Raw genomic sequence first — 14,008 nt, 5'->3', positions numbered from 1 at the left:
ACTTGTGTATATTATAGATTGACTTCTGAACTTTGTTAGTATCTTGTCAGCTCCCTAAACTTACTTATTTAGTATCATCAGTTCTCTAAACTTGTCTATAAAAATATATTAGCTCCCAAACTTTGCAAGTGTCTCACCAGCTCCCTAAACATGTTTATTCCGTAACAACTAAATATAAAAACCATAATACTAACTCTCGATTCTCATCCATTCGATCTCTCAAACCTGCAACACTAACTCTTATAATAGGCTGAAAGGTATAGCAGAAGAAAAAAAACTACATCTCGATAGATGAAGATGTATTTTTAGAATTTAAGTTTAATAAGTTTTTGTACTCAGTTTTTACGAAATAAGCAATTTTAGAGAGCTGGTGAGACACTTGTAAAGTTTAGGGAACTAACAAATTTAAGGAGCTAGTGATATGAAATAGGTAAGTTTAGAGAGCTAGTGAGACACTAACAAAGTTCAGAGAGTAGTGATGTATTAAGGTTTTTTTTATAATGTATTAAGCCATAATTAGATTTAATACACCATTTGCCTCCTAAACTTGTTCAAAAAGTTTGTTTGACCCTCTGAACTTTTAAAGCGTTCCGATAGCTCCTTCAACTTGCATAAAATATTCAGTTAGCCCTCTGAACTTATGTAAAATGTAATCAATTGACCATTCAGCTGAAGAAAAAAAATAAGTTAAATGCGGAAGATGTATTACACGCGTCTTAAAAAAAAAGTAAAACGATCAAGATCGAAGTATGCGGTTCTAATATTAGAGAAGACACGTTTTATAGTTGGGCAAGTAATAACCTCCTTTTTTAATTTATTTTTGAATTATGTAATAACATTTGTGTCTTCCATATCTAATTTACTTTTTTGCAACTAAATGATCAATTGATTACATTTTTTATAAGTTTAAGAGGCTAATAGAATATTTTATATAAATTGATGGAATTATCGAGACACTTTGAAAGTTCAGGAGACACATTAAACTTTTTAGACAAGTTGAGGGGCAAATAATGTATTAAGTCCCATAATTAGAACACCTATAATTATGGAAACGTAAACAGAACGCGCTTATTAAAGCGCGTGAATTGAAATTGATGGAAGTTGTCTTATTTGTAGGTGGCGTTATGGATGTGAGTTGGTCTGAACTCAACCTCAGATTTGGCCACATATAAGGCAATGAGTTGGATTTTGGAAGACTCCCTAAATATATTTTATTTTCAAATTAAATAAATAAAAGTATAATTAATAAAGTTCGCATTACCCTTCAAAAATAAATAAATAAATAAATAAAAGTAGCTAGTATATGCGTTATGGTTTGTAATAAATTTCATATAATCTAAACTTTTATCGCAAAAATAATTATCCAATCTTTATTTGTCTTTTTTTTTTTAAGAAATCTTTATTTGTCTTAAAAATATAATTGCAACTTAAATTTAAAAAAAAATTGAGAAAATTAGGGATTTATTTATTTCAATTGTTGTTATTAATCATTTGATGCTAATGTTATTGATAAGTGATGAATAAAATAATAAAAAATAGCTAAAATGATAATCAAACATTACACTCTATGGACACCTTTACAAATTAGAATAGTGGGTTGTTAAAAAAAAGAGTTCAAAATCATTAATATTATTATTTATAAGTGTGTTCTTTATCACTGTGATAAATTTTAAGTAATTTCAATTGAGTATTTTATTATTATTTATTATAATTATAATTATTTATTATTATTAGAACCATTATTATTATTATTATAAATTTTTTATTTTAAATATTATTATTTTTTAAAGGGTTATATTATTATTTCAGTTTTAGTAGAATTCAGTTCAATTCAGTTTATTTAGTTCAGTTAAAAAAACAGAACCTAAATGTGTTGAATTGATCAAGTTAATCATTAGTATGTAATTAATGAAATTTAAATTTAGTCTTTTACGGTTGCAAGTCAGTTAGACAATTGGGTAGTTTAAACGGAAAAAATTAGATCATCTCTAATCTCATTATACTCATTTATTAAACTCATTCTTATTTGAATGAATTTAATATAGGGTAAATTACAAAAAATGGGTCAAATGGGAGGCCCATTTACATATTTAACCCATTTACTCAACCTACTACATATCTAGACTGATTTTGTGTGACTTTTCCATAATACCCTTAATATTTACGCGCGTCTCCCTTCCTCCCGTCTGACTTCGCAGATTCGACATTATGCGAAACTAATGTTTGGGTTTACTTGATGAATTTAATTAGCATATGCGAAGCCTGCGAAGCTAATGTTTTGGTTTACTTGATGAATTTAATTAGCATATGCGAAGCCTGCGCAGCTAATGTTTGGTTTACTTGATGAATTTAATTAGCATATGTGAAGCCTGGATGTGTTTTGAAGCTAATTCGCGAAGTGGTATATAACAAAAAATGTCAAACAACAACGGATTCTAACATTAAAATCATAACATTATCAAAATTTACAACAAGATTGCCACAATAACAACATTAAAATCATAACATTACCAAAATTTACAACAAGATTGCCACAATAAACTCCTAACAAATCACTTCAAAGTGAACCTAACTAAACCGGTACCAATTTTGAAGCGGATGAGTAATTTCTCTCTCTACAAGAAGTCTAGACCTTTTGGGATGAGAAATGGAAGTCCAGATCTTTTGGGATGGACGTATCCCATGGTGCACACCAAGATTGGCACAATCTCTCCTAACCAACCATTTTAAAGTGAATGTGTCAATCTTGAGGGGAATTTCTCCCTATACAGGAAGGAAAGTTATCTCCCCTGCATCCGAGGGCGCCGCCTTCTAGAAAGGGATGTTATGTAATCAACCACCTTCAGAAAAAATTAATCGTGTTAGGCAGGGAAAAAGACGATTTTGGCTTCGCGAAATGAGGATTAGCGAAGCATGCGAATGTAAATGTGCAGGGAAAGAGATGATTTTACTTCGCTAATCGATGTTTTCACGAGGTATGCGAGGTCTGAAACGTGACGATCTACGTCGCATATCGATGCTTTCGCGAAGTCTGCGAGGGAAATCATGAATTCTACTCGCAGACTTCACGAACTAATCGATTCACGAAGTAGATCGTCACATTTCAAGCTCTTTCTCTTCGCAGATCTTCGCGAAATCATCGACTACGCGGAGTGTATTCATGAAAAAACGCAGAAAAAACAGCAGATACTTACATTTTTCGCGCCTTTCACCCTTAAAAGCGACAATAACAATATGATAAACTGGGAAAAACGATGAAAATAACGTAGAATAACCATTTCTTTGATGGTAACAAGAAGAAAGAAACCAAGTAACGAGCAGGAACAAGAAGATGAAGAACCATGACTTCGTTTTCTAGGATTAGGAAGTTGCAGAATCAAGAGATGAAGAGAGGAAAAAGAGAAATTCATTGTGATTTGGCGAAATGGTGCAGATTTCGTGCAATTTAAAGGAAGATCAAAAGTCTTAAAATCATTAATGGAGGAGCCAACTTTTTGCGTAACCAAGGAGAAGGGGGGGAGCGGCCGTTCGCGTTGTGGGAAGTGGGAAGGTTAGGGGTATTATGGAAAAGTCACACAAAATCAGTCTAGATATGTAGTAGGTTGAGTAAATGGGTTAAATATATAAATGGGCCTCCCATTTGACCTAGTTTTGTAATTTTCCCTTTAATATATTGAGTATTTGTCTGCCACTTAATAGATATTGAGTAGTTTATTAAGATTTGAGTAGTTTATTAATATTTTTAAAAAGGTACCAAAATAGGTCTAAGGTTTTTGAGGAAGTATCAATTTAGGTTTCACGTATAAAATAGCATCAATATAGGCTTAATGTTTAAAACAGAGTATCAATTTAGGTTTCGATAACGGAACATGACATGTCATTCATATTACTCCGTTAAGTTCTCTCAATTGTATATGGAGAGAGAAATCAGAACTTAACGGAGTAATATGAATGATGTGTCACGTTCCGTTATTGGGCCCTAAATTGATACTCATTTTTAAACGTTAAGTCTACATTAGTGCTATTTTATACGTGGAGCCTAAATTGATACTTTCTAAAAAACGTTAGGCCTATTTTGGTATCTTATCCCTTAAACGTTTGACTATTTTTATAATATATTTTTAATTTTTGAAATAATATGATAGGATTTAATTAATTGGTGGATCATATATGATTGAGTGGTTATAGAGTTTAACCATTGAAATTAAATAGTTCAATAAAATGAAGTTTATTAAATGGATGATGTGGCATGCATATTGTGTGGTTGTGACAATTGTGCACTCTATTTCTTTACATCAATTATCACCCAATGAGGTAGCATGATTCTTTTTTTTCATTGGTTGGGTCCATTGCACCCGATCCACCGTAGAAGTTATCCTATTGAAGATGCTCTAAGTAAAAATAAGCTTAATACATCATTTCCCCCCTAAACTTTTCCATAAAACTTGATTGACCCCCTGAACTTTCAAAGTATCTCGATAGTCCCCTCAACTTGTATAAAATGTTAATATAGCCTTATCAACTTGCATAAAATGTAATCAATCAATCACTTAGTTGCAAAAAAAAAATTAAGTTACATGCGGAAGGTGTGTTGTCCGTACCTTAGAAAAGTAAAGCAACCAACTCGGAGTATTCGGTTCTAATATTATAGAAGATAAGTTTTACATTTGAACAAATAAGAACTTCAATTTTAACCTATTTTAAGTTATTCTATGAATTATGTAATCACATTTTAAAGTGCGCGCAATATATCTTTCGCATACAACTTACTTTTTTTTGTGCAAGCGAGTGATTAATTGATTACATTTTACGCAAGTTGAGAGAGTTATCTAAATATTTTATGCAAGTTGAGGGAGATATTGAGATACTTTGAAAGTTCAGGGGGCCGATTAACCCTTTTAAATAAGTTTAGAGGATAAATAATATATTAAGCCTAAACAATAACTAATACATTCTTCCTCTCTTCGCTCGCTCTACACTCCACATGTTTGATTTTTTCTCTTATATATGAAGTTATATAGTCATGATAATTAGTTTTCTCTTAAATACTCCTAACTCCGCTTACCATTTCATGGTAGACCTATCAATTAGTTGGGGATTCCTCATCTCCACAGGTGACTCATTTCGTTGGTGATGGAAATTTTCTGATTGGGATTCCCATGAGGTAAGGATGATTTTTATTTTGTCCCCGAGAGTCGGGGATGGGGCGGATATGGTTACAAGTGTCGCATCCCTGTCCCCATCCCCGAATGTCCCCAACGGATCTCCGACTAAATACCCGAATATAAAAAATATATATGTTTAGTCTTTGTCTAAAGCAAAACAAACCGAGATAATTACTACATGTTTAGGCTTTGTCTAAAGCAAAGCATACCGAGGATCACAATATGCAGCAGCAGCTGCTGCAGATGATGCCTTCATATCCGCCAGTAAACATAACCACTGAGCAAATCCATAAGTATCTTGATGAAAATAAAAGGTTGATTATGGCAATTTTGGAAAAAAAAATAAAAAAATAAAAAACTTAAATGGGGATGGGGATTCCTCGTGGGGCGGGGATGGTAGCCAAATTTTCCCCATATGCTATCCAGGAATAGGAACGGAGAATTCCCAATAGACTAATGGTCAGAGATGGTTAATACAATCCCCGCCCCATTTACAGCCTATTTCACGTTATAATAGCTTAAATCTAATATTATTTAAATAAAACTCAATAAAGAGTTTTGAATGCCACTTTTTTTCCTAGAACTCTAACTCGTGATACATATGTTTATGGGTCCACCCAGCTCGCTTGCATATACCTTCACGGAACGTTTGGTATTCTATTGGGATAAGGATAAGGATAAAGGTTGGGATAGGGATAAGAATAAATGATTGGGATAAGGATAAAAATATGATGGTCGAGAATTATTGTTCAATGTTTGGTACGTGGGATAGGGATAGGGATAAAATAATACATTTTACTATTTTAACCTTATTTAAACTACATAACATTAATTTGAGGGATAAGATGGACTTTTCCATCCTATTAAAATCGCAGGAGCTTATCCCACCTCCTTATACCACTCTCCTCTTGGGTATAGGATTTGAGGGATAAGATAAGAGGTTTATCCCTCATCTGTCTCACTCTCCTATCTCCCAAACAAACACGTGATAACTTATCTCGTGTTTTTTTATCCCTACCCCCTATCCCACCTCCTATATCCCTTCTAACAAACACCCCGTCAGCTTATTTGGGATGTTACTTCAGTACCATCTTAATGGATTTATATGATTAATAACACAATTAATCAAGTCCAAGATTATAAACATGAATTAATATACACAATCACATCAATGAAATTGACAAAACATATAGATTAGTTTCACGAAATAAATACCTCTTGTATACTTCCAATCAAAATTTCATTTGATTCACAGAGAATAACGAAGAACGAAAAGTAGGAGTTGGAGCTGAAGAATTGTCTCTATTTCTAATTTACAGAGAAAAGGAACGTTCTTTGTTTTATTGAGAATGAAAGAATTAAGTTTTCTTTCAATTGTTTTCCTATTTGTAATAAAATAAATGGCCAAACCGAGCTAGGTCTAAGTCACCTCAAGGGTGACCTGCCTGAAATATCCGACATCTTCCACTCACACTTGAAGAGACCAACTCTTTATAATCTCTATAAGATTCACATGCTTATAAATATACTGTGCGACAATACATACATATAGAGACGAATCCACAGTTGGGATAATTGGGGCACTTCTCCTATTTTTGAATCTCTGGGAGTTATTTTGTTGTAGTATCCATCAAGCTGGGGAAATGTTGAAGAAGATGACTTGACATTCTGTGAGTTTATTTGATTACTTTTTTAATTGAATAAAACGATATTGTTTCATTCAAGTGAGTGAAATAACGTCGTTTCATTAAAAAATAGGATAAAAATTGAATTAAACTTAACAAATATTTGACAATCAATCTCTCATCTTTTTGCAAATCCCGAAATCCTTGATAGGGTTGAGCAAACAATGGAGTTTTCATGAAGCACAGTCAGAATCTGTAAAGGATTAAAAGACCAAGTGATTTGAGGAAGGAAAAATAAGCCAAGCCTAGGAGCATTTTTTCGGGTATCTCAAAACTCTATAAACTCTTTCAAGGTCATTTGTCGTTGGAGTTGTGAGTTTTGAGATAAATTGTTGACAATATAGGTTATTTCAGGTCTTGTGTCACATTCGATTCAAAGATTTACCCAACCTTTCTACCACATCAATTGAATAGCTAAAATCACAGCCTTTAACTCCACAATGTGAGCAGAAGATGACGTCATATCAAAAGCAAAAGAACCACGAGCAAAACCTCTTGAGGTTCTAAAAATACCTCCAACACTTGCATCATCCAGGTAACCAATTGTTAATCCGTCTGTGTTAATTTTGAGTTTTTATTTTTCATTTTAGTATTTAATAATTGTGTTTGATATATTTTTTATATTAAATTTGTTTATTTAAGTTTAAAGTTAGTGTTTATTTCATTATAATACTAAAATCAAATAACAAAATGTTAAAATATGTATATTTAAATATAAATTTGAGATTTCCTTAAAAAAAGTACAAATTTGAATTCATGATTATTCTCGAGTCATTCTCAAACCGAACCATACTTTTTGAGTCGTTCTTAAGGCGAACCAAAATTTTCTAGCTCGACCTCGCTCATTTTTTGGCTTATTATCACTTCTAATAATATTCTATTTAGAATCGATTTTCACTATGATTGTTGGAGTCTCAATAAATATAACAATATGTCAGTCTTTTGTAAATTCCTTTATAATGTTGAGGTTTTCCTGAGTGGAGATACCCTTTCCTTAAACTTTGCTTAACAAAAAAAAAACTTTCCAAAATGTTAGCATAAGATCAAATTAATGTCTATATAAAATTTTGTTCAAAATGCATAGTACTGTCTTATAAATAACTTGTAATATTTGTATTGGCATGAACTAGTTTTTCATAATAAATGAATTTCTAGATTAATACAAATACATACATACATCATAGTATAAGATTATATTACATTATCAACAATGACTAAGTTGAATTTATTTATATATAAAAATATTACTTGATGAAGCAAATGAAGATCCCTTTTTCTGCGCCATCGATCTCGAACGCCCATTAGGCCCGGACGAGTGCCTTCGCCTCCAGAGAAGGACATCTATCTGGAGGCCCCAAGGTCACGGAGCTGCCTTGGCTAAAGAGGAAACCTATAAATACCCTCACCATAACCACAAAGGTAACTTCTTCTCTCTCTAAGCATTTGGATTTTCTCTCTCTATACTCCCTTTACTAACTTGATCATCGGAGTATATTCAGGGGATCGCTCCTAGCGCAGCTTGATCCTCTCTGGTTAACGTGTCCAACTTCTCAACATTTGATGCGGTGAACGTGGATTGAAAATTTTAAAACCCTTCTCTTTTATTTTTCTCCCCACACTCGACATGACAGAAACCCCCCAACCGATGGAACCTACACCCACTAAGGAAATAGTAGGCACTAGTCAACCTACTAGCCAACAGGACCTGGAAGCAACGACTAACCACCTCACTTTCACGGTGGCGCAACGATCAGTTCCTCTACAAACATTGATCAGGACCCTACCCATATACTCCATCTCTTGAAAACCCTGCACCAATTCCAAACAGCTTAAAGTGGTTAGGCCGAAGCTCAACGCCAAATGCTCGCCACACAGACGGCCATGCTGAAAGACAACAAAAGGATTTAGGAGTTCTTCCAGCTCAAACACCCACCCACTCTAGAACCTTCGACTTCAACCCTCCTAGTTGCTTGAAGTAAGGATGCTGAAAACTCACATATTGCGACGAGCATGCCTTCGACGGTGTAAAAAATTGCCTAAAAATGGCCCTCCATCAAACGATAGTCGGTTTCACGACATAAGGAGTACATGGCTACCATCAGTCTCCACCCATTTCCCGTAATCTGAGCAGGAGCAAGGTTGAACTCATGTAATACCTCCATAAAGAAATGGAGAAAAGGCACTCGAAGCCCCGCATCCAGCTGATCTTCATAAACAAACATCTCATTGGAGGTACAATGGTCGTTCAGCTTCTCTTGAAGACCTAGAGCTGATAATATCAAAGGCTTCCCTAGATGGCATACAAGGGACATCGCCCCCAAATCCCTCATTATGATAATAATGTGAGCTTCAGCCACAAACTTCACCTTTAGCGCGTGCGGCCTAGTCTCAACGTCGTAACATAGACCCACCGACGAGATGTTTCTACCAAACCCCGAGGCCATAGCCGGTCATACATATCTTGCATATGTCAGCCAAAGTCATGCCTACTATCACAACATGTGGTGGGAGCTCGATCGAAATCACCATGTGATTCTCACGAATCACGCTATTGCCCGGATGCGGTAAGAAAGGTTCCTTTTTTTAGAGCATCTCGTTTCTTCCCCACTACTCCCCCACCTGAATTCCTCGACTCAAAAGGCCCTACTTCCTCTTGCATGCCTCTACCACCACTACTGAACATACTCTAAACACAAAAACAACCCATTCCCAAGAGGAGGAGAAAAATGAGTGTGAAATAAAAAGATAAACAAAAGGACAAAACACTGACCTCGTCACCACCGGATAAGGGAAAGAAATGCATCAACCACGTCGAAAATGGTATGGAATAAATAGAGAGGAAAACTCAAAGCACAAGGTCATTAGGAGAAAAGGGAAAACAAAGAGAACTCATACCTATAAAAGGAGAAAAAAAATCTCTTTTATAGTCTGAACCTTAGGCGAAGAGTCCAACATGGGGAGGGTAAAAATCCCCATTAAAGACTCTAACACGTAAGATTTCCGTACAAAATCAATCAAAAGTAGGGAGGCTAATAATGGCGTAAGATGACAGCAAATAAATGCAACCGCCATTTCAAAAAACACGTCTAAAAAGATACATAAGGCGTATTAAATGACCAGGTAGACCCAATATTGACTCCAGCAAAGGCATCGCACTCAGTGCTTCCTCCACTGTGAGGGGGGCATCTGATGAAGCAAATAAAGATCTCTTCTTTTAGCACCATCGATCCCGATCCTCGATCTCGGACGTCCATCGGGCCCGGACGAATGCCTCCGCCTCTAGAGAAGGACATCTATCTGGAGGCCCTAGGGTCATGGACCAGCCATGGCTAAAGGGTAATACCCCTACCATAACCCCCTAAAGATAACTTCATCTCTTTCTAAGCACTTGACTTTCTCGCTCTATACTCCCTTTACTAACTTGATCGTCGGAGTGTATTCGGAAAACCGCTCCCAACGCAGGTGGATCCTCTCCGGTTAACGTGTCCAACTCCTCAACATTAGGTCTACTAAAAGTTATATTGTTTAGTAGACCTGTTCATGGTTGGACATGTACGAACCGCATAGGCTTGTATCTTCTAGGTTGAGTTTGGACAATGAAAATTGACTTTAAACTCAGTCCGGTTAAGGTCCATTAAAAATTGTCTATTTTTTGGACGAGTTTGAGATTTATAAAAATAATGCTCGCCGTCCTTATTAATATTAATTTTTAATTTTTAAGTATTGAATATTTATTTTTAAATATAAATTTTATTTGTTGTTATTAAAATTTATATATTATTTTTTAAGTGGACTTATATAGATGGAGATTGTGATTTGACTTTTAAATCCGAATTTACCTGATCCGAATCCTTCTAAATTAACAGTGTGCTACTCTGAATTTAAGGTTTTAAGCTTTTAACATTGGGTACGACTCGATCCCGGGCTGTTCTAGTGTTTGGCAATAAAATTTACTCTATTTTTTTTTTTTGAAGAAATTTACTGTAATTTTCAACTTGATTTACTGAAGTGAATTACTATACCTAGCCACAAATTCCTACCTCTAGCCTCGGGAATAGACCGAACTACCCTTTGCCCAAAAATTGAAAAAAGACAAAACCTCTCAAATACCCTATACACTCTTCGATCAAATCCGGACTAGTTTTTGAACCAAATCATGGATCGTGAAAGAGGCCGTAAAGGGAAAGCGAAAATGGTAAGATTTACGGTTTTATTTTTTTGATTTAAGCTTCGAATTGAGATTTGTGGGCGTTTTTAAAAAAGCGTCGGAATCGCAGTCGGGCGTACGAACATCACGCCCGACCGATGGTTCCAGCGTATAAACATCACGCCCGACCAGTGGTGCGGGCGTGATAGGCAAACGCTCGAACCATAGGTCGGGCGTGATGTTCATACGCCCGCACCATTTGTTGGGCGTGATGTTCATACGCCCGACCTGTGGTTCGGGCGTGATGTTCATACGTCTGAGGGTTTTTTTTTTGAAAAATTATAGTTACATTTAAATTAATTTAGGGTAATTTATAATTTATATGTTACAATTTTAGATTAATTTAGTGTAATTTTTTGTAGACGGAGCGGCCTATTATCGGGGGGAAATCCATCTCGTCATTTGCTCGTCGTCTAGATATGGACGACGAGGATGATACACCACGGCATACGAGATTGCGTGGTATTGATATATCTGGTCGTAGGCGGAGAGGGGCTGCGGCGGAGCAGGTGCAGAGGAGTCCGATTGTGGATCAGCCCGATATTCGTGGATCAGAGGGGGCGACGGATTTTGATGACAGAGAACCTGATAGCGATTCTGTGGAGGACTACTTGGATGTGGTAGCCCAGGTACTGCGACAGTCTGCAGCTGGACGTGATGGCGAGGGTGAGGATGTCGATGAGCAGCCGACCCCGGGCAGACAGCCGACCCAGCGTAGAGGAGGTCGTTTTGCGCAGAGGATGTCACAGTTGAGGATACCTGGCGGAGATTTCCATCGGCTCGGGGCATCGATCGAGGAGATGCCAGCCAGTTGGATACGATCCCACTGCTTGTGATGCTGCTTACATGGACTGGTATATGCGATATTCGCATCCTCATCTCCTTCATGGACCACAGGATGGACCGGTCCAGTATGCTCGCGCCAACCGCGAATTTGTAAGTTTATTATTATTTAATATTATTATTTAGTATTAGTTTATATGTGTTTATTTTGTAATGTTTTTTTGCAGTGGGTTAGCTGATTGTGGCGTGTCACCTAACGAGCGGCTACCCACCGATCTGACGAGGATGCTCCACTCATTAGGAGAGAGATGGATTAGTTTATGGACGCGTGGCGTCGGGCGAACTAAATGCTGTAATTATATGTACTCTTTTATTACATTTTAACACTTTTGATATTATATGTACTCTTTTATGTTTATTAATTTTTATTTTAATGTTTATGTTGTTAAATTTTATTTGTTAAAGAGTAATCCGAGTTAAAATGCCTTAATTTTTATTTCTAAACGGTTAATTCGAGTTAACCACAATCATCAACAACTAAATTTTTCAGGGATTTATTCATGCGAGCGTGAGGCTATCACGCCTCACCCTGTGGTGAGGCGTGATTACCTCACGCCTCATCCTATGGTGGGGCGTGATTACCTCACACCCGCATGCCGGGAAAGGTATTTTTCCCCCATTTCCCACCTCAAAGCCTCAAATGGTATTTTTATCCTTTCATGGAGCTAGAGGTGGGAAATTGAGGCTATATTTAACAACACTTTTTATTGAATAGTACAATATTGATTTAAATAAAGATTTATGTATAGAAGTGATGCGTGCACACCTACCCTAAGTTAATGTCATTGTCAAGTTTGGATGTTTTGTTTCTAATACCATTATGTATTTTTTATTCCATTTACATCCATTAAATTGATGACTTCACAATGTTCAAAAAAAGTCATAATAAATAGTCTGTGCCTTGATTTTTTTTTCCCTTTTACTTTGTAGTTGTTGAGGTGTATTTGATTTTTGGGTAAAGTATGAAAAAAATATGTGATTTAAAAGTTACAAAAAAAAAATATAATTATATGATATGATTTTTTTATCAAATAAAGTGTTTTAAATTATATTATTAAGTTTTGATGTAATAAAAAATATTCTTATTTTATTTTTTAAATTTATATTTATATATTGACAAAACACATATTCAAAAATTCAATTGCAACTGCGTAAAATAAATTTAAATATTAATTTAGTTCATAAAATGTGAAATCAGTAAAAAAATGTAAAGTTTCCATCGTTTCAATTTAAGGAGCTGCATTTTGGGGGGATGGACTGTGTTTTGTCGATATGTAAGAATAAAAAGTTTCAAGATAAAAATGTCCTTGATTTTAATCAGAACTTAACAGTGTGATTTGAAATATCTTGGTTTTTAAATTAAACCATACCACAGACTCCTATTTATAAACTTTTAAACCACAAGTTCTGTTTGCAAATTGGGCAAACCACATACATTATTTTTGTAATTTCCCTTGATTTGTTTTGAAACTGAGATATTCTATTACTAAGCCGAAGCAAAAATGTTACATAAAAAAGAAGGGGGCATCTACCCATTTTCCTCTACGAGATAAATCGCCAATTGAACGCGCTATAGAGTGGCTAGCACATTGGAAGAACAACAAACGAACACTATGGAGCAATTATCAAGCTCGTTAAGCATAACAATACAATCCCTTACTATGTAAAAAAAAGGAGAAGCTGCCTTTGATGCGTTCGTCATTGATTGCGTAACAATCTGAGCGTCTGTCTCAAAAATAATACGAGACCACCCTTTGATCTTTGTCCAGCTCAACGCCTCGCGGACCGATAATGCCTCAGCCACTGCAGGGTTAGTAATACCATCAATCACTATGTTATTCGTTGCAACAAACCGACTAGACGGATTCCAAAGAACCAGTGATTCCATACAAGGCAGACAGTCTGTTAATGCCCTTCATACCAAGTTTTTTACTTTACGCGGAACATATAGCCCCCAAATAAGGTTTCATAAGGTTTATTTGATTTAGTTGTTGTTTACTTAACTATTTACTATTAATTATTTATTGTTGATAATTGATAGATTTTTAATGATTTTTCTTTTAAAATAATTATTAACATTTTTTTTTAAGTCTAACTGAATATTTTAT

The sequence above is a fragment of the Euphorbia lathyris genome, chromosome 9, assembly GCF_963576675.1.
Source record: "Euphorbia lathyris chromosome 9, ddEupLath1.1, whole genome shotgun sequence".
Taxonomy (NCBI): domain Eukaryota; kingdom Viridiplantae; phylum Streptophyta; class Magnoliopsida; order Malpighiales; family Euphorbiaceae; genus Euphorbia; species Euphorbia lathyris.
This window is presented reverse-complemented; position numbering follows the sequence as displayed.